The sequence below is a fragment of the Pinus tabuliformis genome, chromosome Q (genome assembly GCF_031772625.1).
Source record: "Pinus tabuliformis cultivar Carrire ecotype Pingquan chromosome Q, CPIR1, whole genome shotgun sequence".
Taxonomy (NCBI): domain Eukaryota; kingdom Viridiplantae; phylum Streptophyta; class Pinopsida; order Pinales; family Pinaceae; genus Pinus; species Pinus tabuliformis.
The window spans coordinates 1,104,714,831-1,104,742,426 of NC_142296.1; the positions used below are offsets into that span (position 1 = coordinate 1,104,714,831).

Consider the following 27,596-nt stretch of genomic DNA (forward strand, 5'->3'; position numbering starts at 1 on the left):
AAAAGATTCAGATAGGAATTCAATTCCAACCAAAGGAAATTTACGGGAGAGGACCACAAGTTTTAAGGTACAAACATAAGATCCCTTACTCATCCCTGGAACATTCATAGGGTGAATGGTTAAACCACCATCCATAATAGCCACTGCTAGTTACAACTTCACTGGATTTCATCCATGAATCCAGATCTCCCCATCAGCAACATACTTTGGTAAAATGGTCCAACCAGTTGAGGTAACACTTGAGATTGCATATATGTGCACTAATATTAAGGTGCTTTGAAATTAGATGAGTGCAATAACTTTAGTTGTGGAGAGAAAAGTAGTGTGTTCATATAGATTGTGGTGTATGAGATGTGACTGTAAAATAAACACATAAAATCTCAAACTGAACAGAATTCAATATCAAATGTCTTAAAAAGAGAAAACGACTATAAATATATAAAAATACTAGGATAGATCATAGATAGTGAAAAGTTTCTAGTTGTTTTTTTTGTTTAAATTAAAAAAATTATCAATAAAATTGGAGTTAAGATGAGCATATGTTAATCTATCATCTATACTCCTGTATCTATTCTAAACTCACAAATTTTATGCTAACATCTATTTTAAATTCAATGCACCCACAACCTCAATTTAGATGGCTCTGATGTCTTTTGCTTTAGCATCTATTTTAAATTCAATGCACTGAAAACCTCACTTTAGACGCCTCTGTATCGATATCAGAACTGAAGAAAAAAGTTGTATTGCAGGTGATGATGGTGCACAATTTGATCATACCACCACATGGAAATATTGTGAATACCCTGTATTGTTGGGCTTCATGTGTCACAACTCTATTATAATGTGTAACTCTATTATAAAGTGTAAAAGATATGTGAATGTGCATTATCAACATCTATAGCTCAAATGTTAAAAATTAGCAAACAGTGCCCTCATATTGACACTTTGACTCCATATGCCCTGATTTCTCTTTGACACGATCAATTATCCGATTCATATGAAGAATCTCTCTATTTGAGTAGTTGTTACAGTTTTAATTACTTCACGTTTGTTGAAGTAACATGTATGGTCTTGAACTCTTATGGTTTTTAATATTTTTTGCTCCTTTTCTGTAAGTGGAAAACGAAATCTTGCAAAACACTCAGATTCCAACTCTATGATGACATGGTGCACACTACAATAATGTTGTCCCATATGCATTTTGGTTTCAATTCACTACTTTTTTGTATTTTTTCCTTTTCTTTTGTATTTCACTTATACGACAGAGAAACATAGTTCTTAATCTTTTGTATCTTTCAAATTGTTGAATCGGTTTTGAGTATTAACTGCATCCAGGATTTTTGCTCCAGATGTTGCAGGTCACACATTCATTTTTAATGTTACTCTTTCCTACACCACTGCCTTAAGGTGTTTCCTTTGCAAAATTTGGTGCAATTTCTAGTTTATAACATATATAACAACATCTATTATTATTATTTTGTATAATACAAAATGTTAAGCCTCATTGTGCACTATATTGAACTTCGAATTGATGTATTGACTTTTTTTTGGGGCAGTAAGACCGAATTTGGTAACTATGGTGAAAATTACTCATTCTTGTTAAAAAAAATAGTTTGTATCAAAAATAAAGGTTATAGAAATCCATTTATTGTTGTCTATATCTATCTTAATTCCGAATTTATCGTGTGTAGAGAGCGATCAAATCTCTCAAGGTGCAAACTCTTTGTTGAGTGCAAAACTTGAAAAAATGTTTGTACTTGAGAAATTAAAATAGAACTAGGTTGATTTAATTATTAATAACTAATATTATAATTAATAACTTTTTATTTATTTTACTTTTATTTTTATGTAGTTTGGCCGAGTCAAAATGTTTACATAACATACTCTTACAACATCTCTTCGATAATTAAATAGCAAAGTACAATATCAAAGAACTTTATATATATATATATATATATATATATATATATATATATATATATATATATATTTTGATAATATATTTATGTCAATAGGTATGTCTATTTTGGAACAGGGCTTCTACAATTTTAATTAAATTATCAATATTATTATATGGATAATAGGAATACAACCTCCATAAAATAATGTAAATTATTCTTATTAGTATACACAAATCAAAGACATATTTATTTCCAAAATAATTATGCTTTTTTTTCCCTTTTAATTAAATTTACTAATTAAAAATTATCATATGATGAGTTATGATTGTAGTATGTGGTATTCATGACCCATAATATTGTAACAAAACCTATTTACATATTCAAAATCAAACAAACAAACAAAAAGTATATGTTTTATTTTAAAATATTTACATGTTTAACTTATATATTCATTTTTTTATCAATAATAATAATAATAGTAATAATTTTTAACAAAGTTAAAATTTAGTATTTTTTAATTTTAGCAACCTTAGATATATGGCGAGAGGTATCATAAAGCAAGTATTTTGATACTTATTATGAATTGATACATATAAACATATACCAACTATTTAATTTATATGATTGTTGGTTATAATAAAATTTAATAACTCTATATTAACTATTAGTATACATCATTGATATATAATTTTAATTAACTAATATTAACATATAAAATATCATTACACATTATAATATTAGTTCTAATAATATTAATCAACTAATTTGTAATTCAATAAAGATATAAAATAATAATATTAATAAAATATTTAGATTAACTATATATTATAATATCTTTATATATATATATATATATATATATATATATATATATGATAGGGCAAAATAGTATATACAAAATAATGCTATAATATTAATTACAATTATATATTACTCTTTATATATATATATATATATATATATATATATATATATATATATATATATATATATATATATATATATCAAACACACCTTATAATAATATATAGATGTATTAATAATAATTATAATATATAGTAATTATTAATAGTTTTTAATTGGTAGGCATGTTTATTTTGAAATAGGATTTCCAAAGTTTTGATTTAATTATCAATAATTATTAGGTAAATGGTAGGGATTTAACTCCACAAGATATTCAAGAATATTCTTAGTACTTTAAACAAATCAAAAGTTGAGATCTATCTCCAATGTAGTTGTTCTCTTTTTGCCCTTTTAAGAAATTGATTAATTAAAATAATGACACACGAACATGAAATGATTTTTTGGGTTTGTTGTGTTAGTAAACCATGGTATTGACCAATAGTATTATAATGAAACCAATCTATAGGTTATGAATCTCCATGGGAAAGTGGAGTGAATCTTGTAATGTTTTTTTTAAATGTATATATGTTTAACACGTATATTAATTCTTTTTAAATTAATAATAATAAAATTATATTTATTTAATTTTTGGTAATGTGAGATGTATCATGAGAGGTAAGTGTATTGACATGTATCAACCATTTAATGTATATGGCTAACCCAGTTGTGTTACACAGTCCAGAATTGTAGAGATGTTGTAATGTTTAACATTTTGAGTTAGTCAAAATAAAACCAAAATTAAATAAAATAAAAACATAAAACTATCGACCCGTGGTTTTTTGCCATGGTACTCTTCTATAATGTGGCTTATTTAAAGGCTAATAATTTAACCAGCCTAGATCCACCTTAACTTTGAATCTACCAAGGGCCTACAGGGATCAAATCTCTTTTCGCTCTAAAAGAGGTTAGCACCTCAAGATAGAGATTTGATCCCTCTCAATAATTGGATGTAAGCTGGGTATATTATATTATATAGTTAGTGATGTACGAGCATTTGGACTTAGCCAGCAATGTGATTGTATGTTCACATGTTGTGGCTAACAAGAGATGAATTTCATTGACCTGAGTGGTCAAAATCAGTTTTAGTGGAGAGAGTTGGATCTCTTGAATTTGTCTTTACTTTAACTATTTTAATAATTGGATTACTGTATTATTTTTAGACTAAGAGATAATTTGTTAGTATAGGTGTGTATCAGAGCTTGAAAATAGGGATTTGATTGTTAGATTGATAAAAATAGGGATCGAGTTGTTAATGTAGTTAGGGTAGGATTTGATTCATAAAATAAAAAAGAATGTAATGATAGAGAGGTTAGATGATCGAGATAGAGTGAGTAAGCAAGAGTTTGAGTGACAGAGATAGGGTTTGAGATTGAAACAGAGGTCAGAAAAACTGTTGTAATCGAGTTGAGAGGGCCAAGACTCTGTGATTTCCATTTTGTTGAATAATTGATCAAGTGTGGTGTGGATGCATTATTCTGGTGCAGAAATTCTCTTATGACTATGTATTGGCATTTTGGACCCTAATCGATTATTTTCCTCTGCTTATACATTTTATTTATAAATCTCAGTAAATTCATATTAAGGGTTAATATGGTACTTAAGTGCTAAAAATTTCCTTAAAGAACCTTTCTTAAAGTATGAATTAAGCACGTGGGCTGTATTTCATAAGTGGGAAGCAGTATATTGCACGCCCTAAAGGTTGCAAATGGTACTGGGAAATTTCAAGCGATTACCTTTAGCGGTTGACACGTAGCATGAGAAAACCACTTTTCTCGTGCGCTCCTGACTTGATATCGGTCGTGCAAGAATCCGCGCGAGATTGCACGACAACCATTCGATTGGATAGGTCACATCGACCGTGGAGATCATCCGGGTTAGCTGGTGAGCAGATGACGCAATATCCATTGGATATGGGGAAGTGAGATCGACGGCGCAGATTGAAGTGCTTGACAAAAGGGAAAGTCAATGAGGGATCAACAGTGATTGGTCAAATAAGAGGGACCCTCAGGGGGAAAACCACGTAGAGAATCTGTTTAAGCGCAGCTGATTGGTTACAAAGTTAACCAGTAGTCTAATTACATACTACCATCTCATTTTCGTCAACCTCCAACATCATTTGGTATCAGAGCCCAGAGATTAAGTTTTGCTACAGTAAACATGCCACCGAGGAGAGAAGGAGGCATAGGTCGGGGGAGACCTGTAGCGAATGCAGTTCTGTTGGATGAGATCTGGAATCTGCGTACAAGGATGGAGACAATGGAGACTGCTCAGAGGAGAGCACCTAATGAAGGAGATGCTAGTGCTGCAGAAGAATCTTCTGAGGAAGAAGAAGAGGATGAAAGTGAAGCTACCAAAGTTATCAAGATATTGGCCAAAGCAAGTGGAAGACCAAAGGTGGAAATACCTTTGTATGACGGGAATCTCAATATAGAAGAATTGATGGACTGGATTAGTTCATTAGACAAGTATTTTGACTATGAGGAGGTTGATGATAAAAAGAAGGTGAAATTTGTAGTTACCAGATTGAAGGGTCATGCAGCTATCTGGTGGGATGAACTACAAACATCCAGAGCAAGAAAAGGGAAGTCTAAGATCAAACAATGGGATAAAATGGTGAGTAGGTTGAAAGGTAAATTCATGCCAAAATATTATCAGTTAAATCTTTTCAGATAGTTACCAAATTTTAGGCAAAAAGGAATGACTGTCAAAGAATACATAGAAGAGTTTTATAAGCTAAGCATTAGAGCAGGATAGGCAGAGGATGATGTAGAAAAGGTAGCCAAATACATAAATGGGTTGAGATATGACATACAGGATGAAATCAGCTTGTTGAGTCTGAAGACAATTGAAGATGCCTATCAAGCATCTTTGAAGGCAAAAGAGAAGATGTTGAGGAAGCAAAATCAAAGGAACAAAGGGAAAAGTTCAGCAAGAGGTAGGGGAACTACCAGACCAAGATTTCAGCACCATCAGAGTGAAGTAGGAAGTTAAAGTAGTAGACTACCATAGAGAGGAGACTTTAGTAGAGGAAGATTTGCACCAAGAGGGAGAGGCCGAGGAAGAGACATTCAGTGCTCCACATGTGGAGAATGGGGACATCGATCATGGGACTCTCCTCATAATAAAGTAACAAATCAGAGGAATGTGAATGTGGCTAAGGCAAAGGAAGAAAAACCTCAAATTGCAAACAAGGAAGAATCACCTGAAGTAGGAGAATCCTTTTTGTTGAAAAGGGTATTGCTTAAGGTAGAGAAAAATATAGGAGAACCATCTCAGAGGAAGAGTTTATTCAGAACTACATGCAAGTCCAAAGGAAAATGTTGTAAACCGATAATTGATAGTGGAAGCTCTGATAACCTTGTTTCTATAGAAATGGTGGACAAGCTAGGACTAGTGAAAACAGTACACCTACTCCTTACAAAGTATCATGGCTACAAAAAGGACATCAGCTTATTGTGATAAAACAATGCAAGGTAGAGATACAGATTGGTGGTTATAAGGATGTGATATTGTGTGATGTAATGCCAATGGATGTATGTCATGTGTTGCTGGGAAGACCTTGGCAGTTTGATCGGAAATCTATTCATGACGGGAGAAGAAATACTTACACTCTGGAGAAGGATGGAAATAAACACACACTGCTACCATTGAAGGATGAAGTAGGCAAAGAAGTGCCTGGAAACAGTGTTATGCTGATGAGCGGGAAAGAGTTGTTGCAAGAAGTCAAGAAGGATGAATAGATACATTTTGTTGTCATAAGGAGACCTAAGGTAATTTTAAATTCCACAAACTTAGATGATTTATCTGAAGAAATCAAAACTCTATTGAATGATTTTGTTGATATTATTCTGGATGAGTTTCCAAATACATTACCACCAATCAGGAGTATTAGTCATCATATTGATCTAATACCTGAAGCAAGTTTGCCAAACAACGCAGCATACAAGTTAACTCCTCAAGAAAATGTAGAAGTTGGAAGACAAGTACAGGAAATGATGGATAAGGGATTAATCAGAGAAAGTATTAGTCCATGTGTTGTACCAACAGTACTCAATCCAAAGAAAGGTGGTGAATGGCATATGTGTATAGATTCCAGAGCCATAAAAAAGATTACTATTAGGTATAGATTTCCTTTACCATGCATGGATGATTTGATGGATTGTTTAAGTGGGTCAAAGTATTTTTCTAGAATAGATTTGAAGAGTGGATATGATTAAATAAGGATTAGAGAAGGAGATGAATGGAAGACTGCATTTAAAACAAATAGTGGGTTGTATGAATGGTTAGTGATGCCTTTTAGACTCACTAATGCACCAAGCACATTCATGAGATTAATGAATGAAGTCTTGAAGGAATATGCAGGCAAGTTTGTCATTGTTTATCTTGTTGATATTTTAGTTTTTAGTAGAAGCAAAGAAGAACATGTGGAGCATCTTAAGTTGGTTTTAAGAACTCTGTAGAAAGAGAAACTGTTGATAAATCTGAAGAAATATAGCTTCATGAAATAATAATTAATCTATTTGGGATTTGTAGTTTGTAAAGAAGGTTTGGAAATCGATCCAGAGAAAGTCCAAGCAATTTGGAACTAGCCTACTCCAAGAAACATATTTGAGGTAAGAAGCTTTCATGGTCTTGCAAGTTTTTATAGAAAATTTATCAGAAGTTTTAGTCAGATTTGTGCACCAATTATTGAAACAATCAAATATACTAATCAACCATTCAAGTGGATAGAAGTAGCAGACCGAAATTTTAAGTTGTTGAAGAAGAAAATTACAAAGAAACCAGTTTTAGCTTTACCTGATTTTGGGAAAGTTTTCCAAGTTGAAACTGATGTTAGTGGAGTTGCAATTGGAGCAGTTTTGAGTTAGGAACAGAGACCAATAGCATACTTTAGTGAGAAACTAAATGAAGCTAAGAAGAAGTATTATTCTTATGATAAATAATTTTATGCTATTGTGCAAGCTTTAAAAAATTGGAGACATTATTTTCTACCAAAAGAGTTTGTATTGTATTCTGACAATCATGCATTACAGTTCATAAATAACCAGCCAAAATTGAACCAAAAACATGCCAAGTGGGTAGAGTTTTTACAGAGTTTCACTTTTGTAATAAAACATACAAGTGGCAAGTTGAACAAAGTTGTTGATGCTTTAAGCAGGGTAAAATTCGTTGTGCAAGAATTAAGAGTTGGCGTTGTAGGATTTGAGGAAATGGTTGATATGTATAAAGATGATGCAGAATTTAAAGATATTTATGCAGATGTACAAAATCCGACAGTTCATAATAGATGCCAGTGGTTGGATTATCTTATCCAAGGAGGTTTATTGTTTAAAGGTAACAAATTGTATATTCCCAAATGTTCTATGACGGAAAACATAATCATAGTGGAGGATTATTTGGTCACTTTGGACAAGACAAAACCTTTGCTCAGGTAAATTCCTTTTACTATTGGCCAAAGATGTAAACTAATGTTAAGAAATTTGTTGAGAAGTGCAGGATATGTCAGCATGCTAAGGGAGAAGCCAAAATACAGGATTGTACCAGCCATTGCCAATACCAGACCGACCATGGGATGTAATTAGTATGGATTTTGTTTTGGGACTACCTAGAAATCAAAGAGGGAATGATTCCATTTATGTTGTGGTAGATAGATTTTCTAAAATGGCACATTTTATTGCATGTCAAAAGATTAGTGATGCAACACATATTGCTAATCTGTTTTTTTCAGAAGTTATAAGGTTACATGGATTTCCTGTAAGTATTGTGTCTGATAGGGATACAAAGTTTGTTGGGAATTTCTAGAGAACTCTTTGGAAGAAACTAGGTGCCAACCTTAGTTTCAGTTCAGCATATCACCCTCAAACAGATGGACAGACCAAAGTGGTAAACAGAAGCTTGGGAAACGTATTGAGAAGTTTAGTGTATAACAATCCTAAGCAGTGGGATTTAGCACTTGCTCAAGCTAAGTTTGCTTATAATGACACTCCAAACCAAAGTACCGGGATGAGTCCATTTCAGATTGTTTTTGGAATGAATCCAAGAGGTGTGTATGAGCTCAGAAATTTGGGTAAACAGGAGACAAGAAGTGTAAAAGCTGAAGAGTTTGCAGAGCAGATGCAGAAACTACAAGAAGATGTCAAAAGTAGATTGCAGGAAAGTAGTGGAAAATACAAACAGAGAGCTGATATGAAAAGAAGAGAGAAAGAATTCCAAGTGGGGGATCTGGTGATGGTATACTTAAGAAAAGAAAGATTTCATGTTGGGACTTGCAATAATTTAAAAATGAAAAAGATAGGACCATACAGAATTGTGAGGAAGTTTTCAACTATTGCTTATGAAATTGAATTGACAAAAGGAATTGGAATATCACCTATCTTCAATGTTACATATTTGCATCCATACAAAGAGACAGAGACAGAGCTACAAAAGGAACCTACAGAAGATGAAGTTCAAACTTTAAACTGGGAAGAACAAATACCAAAGGCAGACAAGAAAGAGGTGGAAGCTGTTTTGGAGAAAAGAGTATCCAAAAGAACCAGAGGACAGGTGTATTTTTAGTATCTAGTCAAATGGAAGGGACAACCAATGGAAGATGTCAATTGGTTAACAATAGCAAAATTACAGAAGTATGGAGTCAATCTTGAAGGTTTGATGAAGAATTCTTTTCTTCCACAGGAATCTAATGCAGGAGCATCCACACTTAGCCAGCAATGTGATTGTATGTTCACATGTTGTGGCTAACAAGAGATGAATTTCATTGACCTAAGTGGTCAAAATCAGCTTTAGTGGAGAGGGTTGGATCTCTCGAATTTGTCTTTACTTTAATTATTGTAATAATTGGATTATTGTATTATTTTTAGACTAAGAGATAAGTTGTTAGTAGAGGTGTGTATCAAATCTTGAAAATAGGGATTTGATTGCTAGAATGATAAAAATAGGGATCGAGTTGTTAATGCAGTTAGGGTAGGATTTGATTCATAAAATAAAAAAGAATGTAATGAGGTTAGATGATCGAGATAGAGTGAGTAAGCGAGAGTTTGAGTGACAGAGATAGGGTTTGAGATTGAAAAGAGGTCAGAAAAACTGTTGTAATCAAGCCGAGAGGGCCAAGACTCTGTAATTTCCATTTTGTTGAATAATTGATCAAGTGTGGTGGATGCACTATTCTAGTGCAGAAATTCTCTTGTGACTGTGTATCAGCGTTCTGGACCCTAATTGAGTATTTTCCTATGTTTATACATTTTATTTATAAATATCAATCGATCCATATTAAGGGTTAATATGGTACTTAAGCACTAAACCTTTCCTTAAAGCACCTTTCTTAAAGTATGAATTAAGCATGTGGGTTGTATTTCATAAGTGGGAAGGGATATCTCCCATGCTCTAAAGGTTGTAAATGGTATTGGGAAATTTCACGCGATTACCTTTAGCGGTCGACACGTAGCACGATAAAACCGCTTTTCCACGCGTTCCCGACTTGATATTGGTCGTGCAAGAATCCGTGCGAGATTGCACGAAAGCCGTTCGATTGGATGGGTCACATCGACAGTAGAGATCGTTCGGGTTAGTTGGTGAGCGGACGACGAGATATCCGTTGGATCTGCGGAAGTGAGATCAACGGCATGGATTGAAGTGCTTGAAAAAAGGGAAAGTCAATGAGGGACCGATAGTGATTAGTCAGATAAGAGGGACCCTCAGGGGGAAACCATGTACAGAATCTATTTAAGCGCAGCTAATTGGTTACAAAGTTAACCAGTAGTCTAATTACAAACTACCACCTCATTTTCATCAACCTCCTACATCAGTTAGATTTATCGGCATGTTTATTGCTGATATATATTATATCATAATAACTCATATATTAATTCTTTTAGGACTTGTCTAAACAGGCAACAATTTATCATGAATGACAATTTTCTCATTGATTTTTTTTCAAAAAATCTGAGTTTTGGAAGCATGCTCAAGAACCCTTAGAACACCTAAAATTAATCTTGAAACATTTTAATTTCGACTTGCAAAACTTTCCATCAGATTTCCTCAAAATCTTGTCAAAAAACCATTATTTTCTAGGGAAAATGGTCACCTTTATAACATAATATAGCACTAATATATAATATTATATTAATTAAATATATATTACTATTCGTCGGTCACATATTGACCACAAATAGGGTTACGCTAATATAGTATAGCACTAGTATATAATATTATTTAATATTATATTAATTAATCTACATGTTATTTTTAAGGAATTGAACTTAGGTGCCGAGGGAGTTAACATCGTGTCTTAATCACTCGGCCTACCCTTACTTAACAAATATATATTAATATTAATAAGAATTATTGAATTGGTAATAGAGAAAGATCCACAAATAGGTGAGTCAAAATTAAAAGACAATAAAGTTAAAATTTAAAAATAAAAATAAAAATTATAATTAATGAAAAAGAGTTTTTAAATTGTTTTTTCATTAAAGTTAATGATCTCAAGATCTTTTGACAATATTAAATACAATAATGTATGTATATTACTTATTTTAAAATTTTCCAATATTAACTATGAGATAGTTGGGAACTTATCCTTTTACTTAAATCTTTGGATAATGGATTGGTTATAAAAAATTGTTTGCATGGTAATTGTTCTTTTAAATTCCATTAAAAATATATTATGATAAATGATATATAAAAGTCCACATCATCGTATGTTTCAAGGTAGTATTTAAAAATAATAGTAATTGGTGAAAAACAAAATCACTAATTAAAAAAACAGTACAATTAATTTAAATAATATATTGAATTTATATTATCAGCCATTCAAACATATAAAACCTTTTTATCATACACAATATACCTAACAAATATTACAAATTAATTTTTTCTCTTCGTGGAAGCAATCTACCTAAGACCTCTTAGGTCCCTTCTCCTCACTCCATGCACTCTAATTCATGTCTTTATTTTTTTAAATGTTATTTTAGTTTACTAGATTACAAATGAATTTATTTTAATTTTAAATAAAAATTATATTTAATTAAAAAGAAATTATAAAAATTATTTTTTAAATATATAATAATTTTGAAATAAATATATCTATATTAATATTAGACACAAAATTTTAATTTAATAAATAAAAAATGTTATATTTATTTAAAATATGGATAAAATATAAATTTTCACCATCCTCAAATTTGGTCTCATATCATGTTTTTCAAAGGTTTCTTATTTCAACTTAAGGTGGATGAAGATTTCTTGATTTTTTTTAAGGGAATATGCTCAACATATGCTTATTATTAATGCTCATCAACAAATGTAGTGTGTTACAAAGGTTGTTCGATTGCACTGAATTTTAATAAATTTAAAAAATGAAATTCTGCCAAGTTGCTCCCTTCCCACCAATTTCCTAGGGATTTCAATTATTTCAATTCTAATCACTTCATTCTGCCACGTGGCTCCCTTCCCACCAATTTCCTAGGGATTTGAGATTATTTCAACTCTAATAAGTTCATATGCTAATTAGATTCGTTCGTGCCACATGGCTCTGCCCCCACCAATTTCCTAAGGATTTGAGATTATTCCAATTCTAATAAGTTCATATTCTAATTAGATGGAGAAATTAATATATAAGAAACTTTTATTTAGCAAAATGGTCCATTTTACAGTAGGATGTGTAATCCTTTTTCTTTCTCAAGTTAAAGTTGACCCATAACCTTTTTATACATGGTTAATCACGGAAGTATGTACATTAGTAATCCATTTTTCAGTTGCAATAGTTTTTTTTTGTTATATTAATAAAGCCTTCAGCTATATCAACCACATTAATATTTTTAATGTGATTATACTAGTTATAAATACTTTAATTTTTTATTATATTATAATTACGTCATAAGGCGTTTCCTCTTATAAGAACTCCCCTCTCCGCTACCTGTCATCACTCTGTGCCATTAGATTATATGTTAGATGATTGGGAGATGATCAACCATTTGATCAGAAGAAAGTAGTTGGAAGGAAGGGTTATTAAATCCTCCCCACAACAACGTTTTTTTCTTTTCGGCTCGTCATTGGTCTCACTTGAGCTCTGCCATTGCGGTTTGAATTTTTTGTTCGAGAAAGAATCATGATTTCATTGTAAATTTTGTATTGTATATTAGGCATTTATTGCAGAGTGGTATTACTTATTTCCTTTAGGTTTTCCATAGAACTTTTCAAAGGGTTGCATTTGCCTTTGATTCCAAGGCTCTGGTAACAATTTGGGACAACTCATACTGTAAGTGCTATATATATATATATATATATATATAGATATATAGGTTATAAAGAATCCTAAGGGAGAATAATATATATATATATATATATATATATATATATATATATCCCCCTTAGCATTCTTTATAACCCTAAACTTTCATCATTTATCAGGTCCGTTATTTAATCGGTGTCCGCATTGCGAACTTGAAAGAGCTCCCAGCAAAGAGCACTAAATTTTGTAATACGTGGAACTCAGAGTTGAAAAAATAACTTAATTATTTTTCTAGGACAGGGTTCATTTGGTTTATGGTTTTATGTTGTTTGGTATTACACCTTGTAGGGGAAAATGAGATGGAGGCATCAACATATCCAAACCGTGGAATTGGTGTAAACTATGGAAAGAAGAGAATAATTTTCCATCACCGGAGGAGGTAGCCAAGATGCTTGGAAACACCATTGTCAATAGAGTCAAGATCTACAACTCAGATCTGTTTATATTGAAAATATTTTCCATCATAGGCATTACAGTTGTTGTGGGTCTTGATGATAAGTGAAAACCCAACTACAGGCCAGGCTTGGGTGGCTCAAAGGATTGCTCCTTACTAACCTTCAACCTTAATAGTTCTTATCACCATAGGGAATGAGGTCCTTACAAATAGTGATGGGTCATTAGACTCTGCTCTAGTGCCTGCAATACAAAACATTCATTCTGGTTTGGTTTCTTTAGGCTTGGATGACAAGATTAAGGTATCTACTCCACATAGTATAGATATCCTTTCAAGTTCCTTTCCTCTAGCCTCCACATCTTCTACTGGTTTGTTACGATTTATGAATCCTCTCCTCCAATTCTTGGATGATACAGGTGTTTCATTCATGGTGAATGCATATCCTTATTTTGCATACAGAGACAATCCCAAAGAAGTTTCATTGGACTATGTGTTGTTTGGGCGGTCTCCAGGGGTTTCAGATCCAAAAGGGTTCACCTATAACAATATGTTAGATGCTCAAATTGATTCCATTTACTCTGTTATGGCTTCTTTGGGTCACAATGACACTATCCCTGTAACTGTCTTTGAGACCGGTTGGCCTTCCAAAGGAGACACAGATGATATAGGAGTGAATCCTAAGAATGCTAGAAACTATAACACCAAATTCATCAAACATGTTACTTCCAATGCAGGAACTCCAATGAGGCCTAATAGTCATTGAGAGCTTTATTATTTTTGCAAATTTTAATTAGAACCATAACCCAGGTCCAACCACTGGAAGGAACTTTGGGCTGCTAAACCTGGATGGATATGATGTATATTTGAGTTGTGATTGGTGTGCATCTTCTCCTCCACCATATTCTCCTTTGCAAGCCCACAACCCAGATCAATTTCTTTATTCTCAAGACCAACAAAAGGTTCAAGGGGAGCCCTTTGAAGTGTTGTTTATTGCATTGCCAAACCAATTTCGGATCCATCTATTCTTAAGGAGTCTTTGGATTTTTCTTGTGGGTTGGGTGGTGCATATTGTGCTTCAATTCGTCAGGGTGGACCTTGCTATAATCCAAATATCATTCATGCCCATGATTTATATGCAATGAATAGTTACTTTCATATTCACAGTAGAAACTACTGGAATTTTGATTTCAAAGGCACTGGTCTAGTGACATTTATTGATCCAAGTAAGGATTCCACTCATTTGCTCATCTAGGGAATGTCTTCCTTTTATTTTTCCTTATTTTTAGCTACTTGAAATGTATGATGCATTATTTTTTTCTGTGATTCATATTTAATCTGATTCAATACATCAAATTTCCATAGATTGGGAATTGGACATGGAATTATTCTTCTATATTCCAATTTATGCTATATAGTCACTTTGATGATGCATAGTTCAAATTCTTAAACCAAAATTGCTATCAAGATACCAGCTTGCAGGTCACTAAAATTTTTAATATAAAATATTAAAACGAGGGTCTGATCAGTTAGATCTCATGTTTTTCGGTTTAGGCTATGAATCCTGTCACTATCCTCAAGAATGAGCATCGAATAAAACTGGAAATGTAATTTTAGTAATTCAATCTTATCCCTTCCTCTTGGATATCAGTGATTGTAAAAGCTAGTCCTTTGTCCAGAAAAATGGTTTGAAATGACACGACTATACAAGCAACAACAACATATGGTACATGTTATGCATAGCCTTAATAACAATCTCAAGTCACAAATTATTTAATGGAGAGTTGTTTGACATCAAATGAGAATTCTGAAATAAGTTAGATCGGAATATGAAGAACATTGGCAAGAAAAGATTGAGAACATTATAAAATAGAAATGTACCTTTTTGGTAGACTAAGACTAGAGAAGATGCCAGTTTTTGAGAATTGAGTGCCACGCAATTGGGTTGGGAAGAAAATTTGAAACCACATGAAAAAAATTTGTCCTCTCCAACTAATCCAAAAGATTCAGATAGGAATTCAATTCCAACCAAAGGAAATTTATGGGAGAGGACCACAAGTTTTAGGGTACAAACATAAGATCCCTTACTCATCCCTTGAACATTCATAGTGTGAATGGTTAAACCACCACCCACAATAGCCACTGTTAGTTACAACTTAATTGGGTTTCACCCATGAATCAAGATGTCCCCGTCAGCAACATGCCTTGGGTAAATGATCCAACCAGTTGAGGTAACACTTGAGACTGCATATATGTGCACTAATATTAAGGTGCTTTGAAATTAGAAGAATGCAATAAATTTAATTGTGGAGAGAAAAGCAATGTGTTCATAAAGGTTGTGGTGTATGAGATGTGATTGTAAAATAAACACATAAAATCTCAAATTGAACATAATTCAATATCAAATGTCTTAAAAAGATAAAACTATTAATTCAATATCAAATGTCTTAAAAAGATAAAACTATTAATAAATATATAAAAATACTAGCATAGATCATAAATAGTGAAAATTTTGTAGTTTTTTTTTTGTTTAAATTAAAAAAATGCTCAATACAATTGGAGTTAAGAGAATAGAATTTAGATTCCTCTGTATAGATATCATAACTGAAGAAAAAAATTGTATTGCAGGTGATGATGGCAGACACAATATGATCATACCACCACATTGAAATATTGTCAATACCATGTATTGTTAGGCTTCATGTGTCACAACTCTCTTATAATGTGTAACTATATTATAAAGTGTAAGAGATATGTGAATGCACATTATCAACACATATAGCTCAAATGTTAAAAAGTAGCAAATAGTGCTCTCATATTGACACTTTGACTCCATATTCCCTAATTTCTCTTGGACATGATCAATTATCTGATTCATATGAAGAATCTCTCTATTCGAGTAGGTGTTGTAGTTTTGATTACTTCATGTTTGCTAAAATAACATGTATGGTCTTCAACTGTTACGGTTTTTTAGATTTTTTTCTCCTTTTCTGTAAGTGGAAAATTAAATCTTACAAAACACTCGGATTCCAACTCTATGATGACATGGTGCTGATTGCAATAATGTTGGCCCATATGCATTTTGGTTTCAGTTCACTACTTTTTTGTATATTTTTCCTTTTCTTTTGTATTTCACTTATACAATAGAGAGACACAGTTCTTAATCTTTTGTATCTTTCAAATTGTTGAATTGGTTTTGAGTATTAACTGCATAGGATTTTTTTCTCTGGAAGTTCAGGTCACACTTTCATTTTTAATGCTACTCTTTCCAACGCCACTGCCTTACGACGTTTCCTTTACAACATTTGGTGCAATTTCCAGTTTATAACATATAATAACAACATCTATTATTATTATTTTGTATAATACAAAATGTTAAGCCTTATTGTGCACTGTATAGAACTTCAAATTGACGTATTAACTTTTTTTTGGGTAGTAAGACCAAATTTGGTAACTATGGTGAAAAATACTCATTCCTGTTAAACAAAAAAAATAGTTTATTTCAAAAATTAAGTTTATAGCATCCATTTATTGTTGTCTAGATCTATCTTAATTATGAATTTATCATGTTTAGAGAATGATCAAATCTCTCAAGGTGCAAACTTTTTGTTGAGTGAAAAACTTGAAAAAATGTTTGTACTTGAGAAATTAAAATAGAACTAGGTTGGTTTAATTATTAATAACTAATATTATAATTAATAACTTTTTATTTATTTTATTTTTATTTTTATTTTTATTATGTTTACATAACTTAATCTTACAACATCTCTTTGGTAATTAAATCCCAAAGTACTTTAATAGATGGTAAAGTGGGTAAACTATAGGCCCTAATCCAAGAGACTAGAACTTATGATCAACAACAAGTAGCAACAATATCAAATAACTTCATGTCTCGCTCTAGATCACTTGAACTAGCTCATATATATATATATATATATATATATATATGAAATAACTTCATGTCTAGCTCATGAAGTTATTTGATATATATATATATATATATATATATATATATATATATATATATAGATATATATATATATATATATATATATATATATATATATATATATATATATATATATATATATATATATATATATATATATATGAGCTAGTTCAAGTGATCTAGAGCGAGACGTGAAGTTATATATATATATATATAGTTTATTTAATTTTAATTTTCATTTTAATTGTTCAAATCAAAATGTTTAAATAACTTAACTAATTTTGAAAAACAAACAAAAAAACATTAAATTTTTTATTTATCACAATATTATTTAATACAATTATATCTAATTAATTTAAATTTATAATATTTATTTATGTCAATAGGTATGTCTATTTTGGAATAGGCTTCCACAATTTTAATTAATTATCAATATTATTAGATGGATGATAGGAATATAATCTCCATAAAATAATGTAAAATATTCTTACTAGTATACACAAATCAAAGACAAAGATTTATTTCCAAAATAATTATGCTTTTTTCCCTTTTTAATTAAATTTACTAATTAAAAAATATCATACGATGAGTTATGATTGTCTAGACATGTGGTATAATATTATAACAAAACCTATTTACATATTAAAAATGCCTCCCAAAAAATTGCATGTTTTATTTTAAAATATATACATGTTTAACTTATATATAATTTTTTATCAATAATAGTAATAATTTTAAACGAAGTTAAAAAATAAGTATGTTGATACTTATTATGAATTGATATATAAACATATACCAACTATTTAACTTATATGATTGCTAATTATAATAAAAATTAATAACTCTATGTTAACTATTAATATATAATTTTAATTAACTAATATTAATATACAAAATATCATTATACATTATAATATTAATTCAAATAATATTAATCAACTAATTTATAATTCAACGAAGATATAAAATAATAATATTATTAAAATATTTAGAGTATCTATATATTAGAATATCTTAATATATATATATATATATATATCATAAAAATTAATAACTATATAATATACAAAATAATGCTATAATATTAATTAAAATTATATATTACTTTAACTAATAAAAATATATATATATACTGCAATACAACTATAATTATATAACAAATATATCTTATAATAGTTATATTATAATAATAACTATTATAATAATATATAGTAATTATTAAAAGTTTTTATTTGGTAGGCGTGTCTATTTTGAAATAGGACTTCCAAAGTTTTTATTTAATTATTAATAATTATTAGATAAATGGTAGGGATTTAACTCCACAAGATATTCAATAATAATCTAAGCATTATAAACAAATCAAAGGTTGAGATTTATCTCCAAAGTAGTTGTTCTCTTTTTTCCCTTTTAAGAAATTGATTAATTAAAAAAATGTCACATGCACATGAAATGCTTTTTTGGGTTTTTTGTGTTAGTAAATCATGGTATTGACCAATGGTATTGTAACAAAACCTATCTATGGGTTATCAATCTCCATGGGAAAGTGGGGTGAATCTTGTAACATGTTTTTTTAAATGTATATATGTTTAACTCATATATTAGTTCTCTTTATATTAATAATAATAAAATTGTATTTATTTAAATTTTGGTAATGTGATATGTATCATGAGAGGTAAGTGTATTGACATGTATCAACCATTTAATGTATATGGCTTACCTAGTTGTGTTGCACTGTCTAGTCCAGTATGGTAGAGATGTTGTAATGTTTAACATTTCAAGTTAGTCAAAATAAAACAAAATAAAATAAAATAAAAACATAAAATTATCAAGCTCATGGTTTTTTCCCATGGTAGTCTTCTCTAATGTCGCCTATTTAAAGGCTAATAATTAAATCAGCCTAGATCCATCTTAACTTTGAATCTACCAAGGGCCTAGAGGGATCAAATCTCTTTTCGCTCTAAAAGAGGTTTGCAACTCAAGATAAAGATTGATCCCTCTCAATGCTTGGTAGATCTGGACTAAAGTGGATGTAAGCTAGTATATATTGTATTATATAGTTAGAATGATATGCATGTTTATTGCTTGTATATATTATATCACATTAACTCATATATTAATTCCTTTAGGACTTGTCTAAGCAGGGAACAATTTATGGTTGATGACAATTTTCTCATCATAATTGGATGATTTTTTTCAAAAAATCTGAGTTTGGGAAGCATGCTCAAGAACCCTCAGAGCACCTAAAATTAATTTTCAAACATTCTAACTTGGATTTCCAAAATTTTCCATTGAATTTCCTCAAAATCATGCCAAAAAACCATTATTTTCTAGGCAAAATTGTCACCTTTATAATATAATATAGCACTAGTATATAATATTATTTTAATATTAAATTAATTAAATATATATTACTATTTGTAGGCCCCATATTGACCACAAATAGAGTTACACCTTTATAATATAGTATAGCACTATTATATAATATTATTTAATATTATATTAATTGCATATAGATTGGAGCACCTAAAATTAATTTTGAAATGTTCTAACTTGGATTTTCAAAAACTTCCATCGAATTTACTCAAAATTATGTGAAAAAACCATTATCTTCTAAGCAAAATTGTCACCTTTATAATATAATATAGCACTAATATATAATATTATTTTAATATTATATTAATTAAACATATATTACTATTTGTAGGCCCCATATTGACCACAAACAGAGTTACACCTTTATAATATAATATAACACTAATATATAATATTATTTAATGTTATATTAATTAAATATATATTACTATTGGTAACTCCCATATTAACCACAAGCAAAGTTACACCTTTATAATATAGTATAAAACTAATATATAATATTATATTAATTAACCTCTCATTAGAAAAGGTTTAGCATATGATTTTTAGGGAATTGAACTCAAGTGGAGAGGGAGCTAACGTATTGTCTTAATCACTCAGCATACCTTTACTTAACAAATATATATTAATATTAATGAGAATTATTGAATTGGTAATATAGAAAGGTCCACAAATAGAAGAGCCAAAATTAAAAGGCAATAAAACTAAAATTTAAAAATAAAAATTATAGTTAATGGAAAAGAGTTATTGAATTGTATTTTCAGTAAAGTTAATGATCTTGTCAAGAGCTTTTGGCAATATTAAATACAATAATATATGTATGTTATGCTTATTTTGAAGTTTTCCAATATTAATAGCTAATATATATGAGATAGTATAAATAGATGTAATTATTACAATGATGTCAATACTTAATTTACAATTTCTATCTATTCATATAAACTTTCTTATTATAAGATTTAAATATAATTTCTCTTTAATCATGAGTAATAATTAGTTTTTGAAAAAGTGTACTTAGCCATATTAGGTTTAAATACTCATTATATTTTTTTCTAACTTCTAAATAGGGACTAAGTTTCCTTAGAGCATTTCTTAATTTAGCTTTGATTTATATAAAATGTAGTGGTTAACTTTAAAAATAAATAATATATTTTTTATAATTAAAAAATTTATTTTTATAACACCTGATAGGACAATAAATTTAGGGTTCTATTGTAGTCTTGCCAAGATATAATGTTATCTGTACATCTATATAAATGTCTCACACATAAAATCTAGGATGTGAGTGCTATTCATAGGAAAAGTTAGAGATAACGGTGTTGGTCATTTCATGATTCCTATCAAGAGATTGAGAATTCCACATCCTTCTCACTTTTTCTAACTACACAAGACCCATTCTTAGTATTTCACCCTACCTTAACTTACTCATAGGAATTGACACTATTGAGGCTAATCCAATAGAGGAATGATGTATGGTAGTAGCTAATATCCTCACAAGCATGCCAATTTGTGTTTTCCATCTATTTGGGAGAAGTGCTTTACTCGATTTCCCAATAAATCTAACCCTGGTTACACCTCTCCTTATGTCTCATTATATCAGTGCTTCCCTATAGACTTACAAAGTTCCAAGCTTTTTAAGTTCTTTTTATTGTAAATATATGCAAGACTTACAACCTGCAAAATAACTATTGCTAGAAAAATTCCCATCATTTGGCTAACAAGAGAGTCATATGGGTCATATATTTTCATCTAGTCACATAGAAAGGAAGGAGACATCATGGATTCACATATGCAAAACCTAAGGTTTCTTATTCCAGGAAATCAATTTCTAGACATGAATGTTTTCTTGGAAGAAACCACAAACTACATTGTGGCACTTAAGATGTAGGTTCGAACCATGTAGGTGTTCATACACTACTACAAAAGTTCAAGTGTCCATGCTCCTTGTCTTGTCTAAGCACAAGCATAGATCACTCTTAACTCTAGATCTACCAAGCACATACAAACCTCTTTTTGAGTGCAAAACTTGAGTACTTAGAGACATTTGATTCCTCTAGTATCTTGGTAGAACTAAATTTCAAATTCATCCATACTAGTTTTGAGCAACATACTCATAAAATGTTTTCACTATAATCTTTTATTTTTTTCACTCCTTTTATGTAATATATAAATAATTGATGTTGAATGAGTAATAATCAATTTCAATGAAACTTTTATTATTATTAATATTTTTTAAATGCTACATATTGATTTTATATTAAAAATTAAATGAATTGTAAATATATATCTTATTAAGAAATAGTTAAGTTGTTTTACTTTAATAACTTATATATATATATATATATATGGAAATAAATTAATTCATTTGGATATTCAACTAATTTATCAAAATCATATATTCAAATATTTTAAAAAATTATAAATCTTCCTCACATAGTAAAAAGCAAAAATATAAGATTTATTTTTAGATGTAATGATTTTATCTCCTTTTAAAATTAATATAAAACTATGTTACTTCACATATCTCTTTTAGACTAGGTTGTAATATCAAGGATGGAGGAAACACACTAAGGATGGGATTATTGATGTTTTATAATACTTTTAATTAAATCTGACCAAATATGTATATCATTATTTTTATTATAGCAGGCATTTATTTTTTAATTAGAAAGAATTTTGTTTTTACTTTAAAAAGGACACATGTCAACTCCACATTGAGCACAGATGGAATCACACATCGCCTTCATACTTGGTTGTAGAATGCACCTCTAGATGCAATAAGGTCACAAGGTTGAATCAAAACCTAGACAAACAAAGGTGATAGGCGTTTTTCATGAAACTACTACAAATTTATCTATTATGAAGAGAACCAAAATAATATGGCCATTTGAAAAGAAATAGCAGATCAATGATCTTGTATATTTGTGAATTTTTTAATCTTTGATCGTCAATCGAAATACATAATTAATCATTTTATTATCCATAGTTAATTCCACTCTTTAACTATATAATTGTGTGTACCTTTGGCTTCTGTCAAACTAAAACTTTGCATTTTTGTTTGTCTTTGGCTTCTACCTTTTACATTTTATCACCAGTTGAAATGAAGAATAAATATATATGCACGTTTTTTTTATTTTTTGTATCAAGGAATGTATAGATGTGATTTGTGTATTAAATTTTTGTTGTAGTGTCTCTATGTGTTTCCATATGAATTTGAAAATATAGTGATAGTTTTATGGTAATTATATACACATTTTCTTATGAAGGCAATTATCGAAAGTATCCTAGTATAGTGGTTATCTATTGTTCATAATCCAAAAGGTATTTTAACCAAAATTTAAATTCTCATCTTTAACTTCCTTTCGGTTTAGATATGGAAATTCAGTTGGAATGCCTGTAATCAAATGGGACAATATTGTGCTCCAAATGAAATTTTGGGGTTGGGTAATCAAAAGAATTTTTCATTTTTTCAAAGCACTAGAACCCATAACCTCTTACGCCTCACTCAACACCTCACTATGGGAAAGAGTTTTGAAGAAAAATATCTTCCAAATATCTCTTTTGAAGAATAGTTTAGGAAGCATCAAAAATCTACCAAGGGATAGATAGTATGGAAATCCTTAGTTCTCACTTTCCTTTAATTGGATCTTGGACAGCCTAGCACATTAATAATGGTCGAAAGGTTCCTCTAGGTATGGATACTTGGGTGGGGGTTGGTGATGATTTTTACTTATTAAATAGTATTATAGCTCATTTATAACAAGTAGAGATATTTTATCTGTCAAACATTAAAACATAATCACCCGAGTTATGGGGACGTGTGGGATGGAAATCTATAGCTTCTAGGGTTTTTTAGCCCTAAATATTTAGAAAGGGAGTCCTTTATTGGCCTCCTTACTTCAAATTACATCAAACTTCATGATGGAGTTGAAGACGATCTCGTATGAACAAAAAACCCAAACAATGGTTAATTCATAGCAAAGCTAGGATTTTCAACATATGTAGAATCCTTTTTCTCAACATAGATGAAATGGTGGTGATATAGAGTATGGAAGCTCAATGTCCCCCTTAAATAAAAAAAGATACCTTTTGGTTAGCATTTTAAAAGGAACTCCTTACGTGGAACAATGAACTAAAGAGGGGTTGGATTGGCCCAATTCATTGACCTTTATGCAAAGTTTCTAATGAAAGTATCACATATATCTTTGTCTCTTGTTCATATTCAACATAAGTTGTAGATAATGTGATGTCTTAACCCTAGGATCCAAATTAGTTGTTCATAGCTAAGCTTCTTAGAATTCTAGAAGGAATGGGTAAAGCAATATGTTGTTGAATAGATTGAAGAATTTATTTATCTATTTGCTTACAGGATTTGGTGGGCTCAAAATAATTGTGTTCTTAGATCCAAACACATTCCAGTTGACATAACAACAAGATTGATTACCAAACTCCAAATGGAATTCAAGACTAGTCCCAAGTGAAAGAAGACTAGAAGGTTGATTCCACCAAATATTAATCATTGTACTCCATGGGGCTACTTTGATGGAGTTTCTCAGAGCCACCCTTCTTTCTATTGATTCAAGGTAGTCCTACAAATAAATAACACTCATTATTTGCATGTTAAACTTTCTCTTGGGTGTGGCACAAACAATCATGTTTAATTTCTCTCCCTAAGAACTCTTTCTCGGTTGCTTCCCTCAAAAATACCACAAAATTTCAAGTGTTGAGAGACTCCAAAGTAATTCATTAGGACAATAAGAAAATTGAGGTGGATAAAGTTTTTTCTCAGTCTCTACTGTTGGACATTCAGGAGGCAATGCATTCTTATAAATGACTATCTTTCAACCACATTCTCAGAGAGCTTAACACTAAATCAAACACACTTTCAAAAGAGGGCCTAAAGCTTCCCATTCGCTACTTTGGGATCACTGAATTTCTAACTAGAGTGGAACATCAGTCTATGGAATTCCATCTTTGACCTTCTCCTTTTTATGTGCTTTACACTCTTTATGTTGATCTAGTGGGTTGATGTAAAGTTTTGATGGCTTATGGTTTCAATTGGGTTTATCTCGGGTGGTTTGGAGGAACAATTAGGATCCTCCCCACCCATGTTCAATTCCCACTAGTGACATGATGAACTTTAATTTAATGATTTCAATCCTTGTTGTTGAGAGTAAATAGTTTCTTGAAAACTAGAACATGTGTATTCCTCATATGAAATATAAATATACTTTTAGTTTGAAAAAAAATGTTTTGATAACTTATAGGAGAATATAAAATGACTTGATAGACCCTAATTCTTTTGTATTTTGGTTGAAAAGACTATGTTACATTATTTCGTTAAATTATGGAAACAAGCTTGGAATCACATACTACATAATTTAACCTATATATTCATTATATTAATGTAACCTATATGTTCATTACTAGTGAATATAAGAGATTTTTCTTTCTTATGAAAAAATATATTCATATATAGATATTAATTTTCAATGTTCTAGCTTGCTTGTCCAGTGCTAATAAATGCAGATTTATTCTTACATCATTATGTATTTAAATGATTATAGATGCATTTATGAATATTCCGCATTCCTTTCTAGTAATATAATCGAAGTTTTTATCGACGTGGTCGGATATTGACAAAGATATATTTGGAACTTTCTAAATTATTAAATTAAAGTTGTCAAACATTCATGTTTTTTCTCATTGAAGAGGCGTTCAAAATGACCCGTTGAACTGTAGTTGGATATTCTAACTATGCTATCATATTTGTGGTTCCTATTATTTTTTTTAATGACTGGTTTGAATTTTTTACTATAATTGATCATGAAAATATATAATTTGTAATTATATTTTCTCCTAGATATTATGTAGGGTGGATTTTAAAAATCAAATTGTATAGTCAAAGTATTGTGAACATGAATAAATTGAATATATTATTAAATATACGAGTTTTTACCAGAAATAATTATTAAAACTAATAAATTTTAATTATGTTAAAATATATTTGAACATGATATATAAATTAAATAGTGAGAATTATGTCTTACTCTCTTCATTTTGCAGTTTTGTGCATATTGTACAAATTAAATATTGAGCATTATGTCTTACTCTCTTCATTTTGCAATTTTGTGCATATTGTACAAATTAAATAGTGAGCATTATGTCTTACTCTCTTCATTTTGAAATCTTGTGCATATTGTACAAGATCAACTTATGCCCTCTCTTAGGTTCATCAAAACATTTTTATGTTTAAATTTGTTCAACATGGACTACATTACATGCAACTTTTATTATATTAAATGATTATTATGCATACTTTAGAAGATTTATATGTAAAATAACACACCACATAAACCTTAAAAATAAAAATATCAAACAATTTTGAAATCTCAAAGTAAGTAAATCAACACCCATAAAAACACAAAAAGGAAGGAGAAAATAAAGAAGAGGAATAAAACTAAGATTATGCAACAAAAATAATTAGAAATAAAAATACTCATACAAGAATCCACTTATCATGAGTAAGTCAAATAACCCACCTCTTCATTCTTCAAGTCCATTTTCCTTGCTGTAAGACACTCCATCCCAACACCAACACTGGACAAGGTATCCTAAACTCCACCATTGATGCAAGTCCAATTTCCTAGTAGGATGAGTAATTAGAAAAGAACCATTTAAATCATCTCATGAGAAATTCTCATATGGAAAAAGAAGTTAAAAAAGAGAGAGAGAGAGAAAGAAAATAATGGGATCTAGTTCTATTTTGATGATATTTATAGATTCTATAGCATTAGCCACTATCATAGAGGAAGAAAATAAGAAAATATTGCTTTCTCCTTTGGTCATAATGCCTTTAAGGAGAGGAAGGAAACCTAGAAAGAATCTCACAAACAAAGAAAAAAATGTGAAATTCTAAACCATTTTGTTTGCATCCCTCTTTAATTGAGAACCCTAATAATGTTTTATGTTGTATGTGTTTTTGATATTATTTTGTATAATTAATTTGTAACATACTGCTCTTATGTTGCAAAAATAATGCAAATAAAAAATAATTATTTAACATGCCATATCTCTGTAATATTATTAAACTAGAAAATTGTTCAAATAAATAATTATGTTAAAAATTACTTCCTACCTATAAAATTAATTAAAATATTTTATATTTTAAATTATTATTTTAAAAAGATAAAAATAAATTACTTTCTCCGAACCAAAAAAATCCAAGTGGGTTATTAATCTATATTAATCGTAATCATGGTTTTTATAGGAAAAGGGAGAGAAGTTGAAGCCAGTGAGAGATGTGCCTTTTGAAAATATAGCACAAGTTAATGTGCCTTTTGAAAATATAGCACAAGTTGATGAAAATGCACTCAAATGGAATCTCCCCGTACGTGAACATACATTCAATTGTCAATTTTGGACACTATCAATTTTCTGAGACCTTATCAGGGCTAATCTAAAATTTCAAAATTTCGAAACTTCCTAATCTGATTCCCTACCCAGCCTCACCCAAAATTTAAAAGTCTTCAACCTTCTGGAATGTAATCCAATTCCCTGCCATCTCAACCAAGCTATATGTGATTAAATCAGAAACAATAAAGGACAACAATAACTATATCATACTTACACATCCTCAAAAGTTTTACATTAATTTAGTGTAATACATATTTTAACTCTAGAATCTATTATTAAGATATATATTTTAATTTATAAAGATAAAGGAAGGATATGTTTTTATTAACATGAATTATGTAGTTAAATTTGAAAGTAATTTAAAAATGAATT

The 27,596-nt window shown here is 30.0% G+C and overlaps 1 pseudogene; it reads left to right on the forward strand.

The window, feature by feature from the left end:
• The first annotated feature begins 13,871 nt into the window (after positions 1–13,871).
• Positions 13,872–14,741, forward strand: LOC149223364 (glucan endo-1,3-beta-glucosidase-like; annotated as a pseudogene).
• Positions 14,742–27,596: the final 12,855 nt, after the last annotated feature.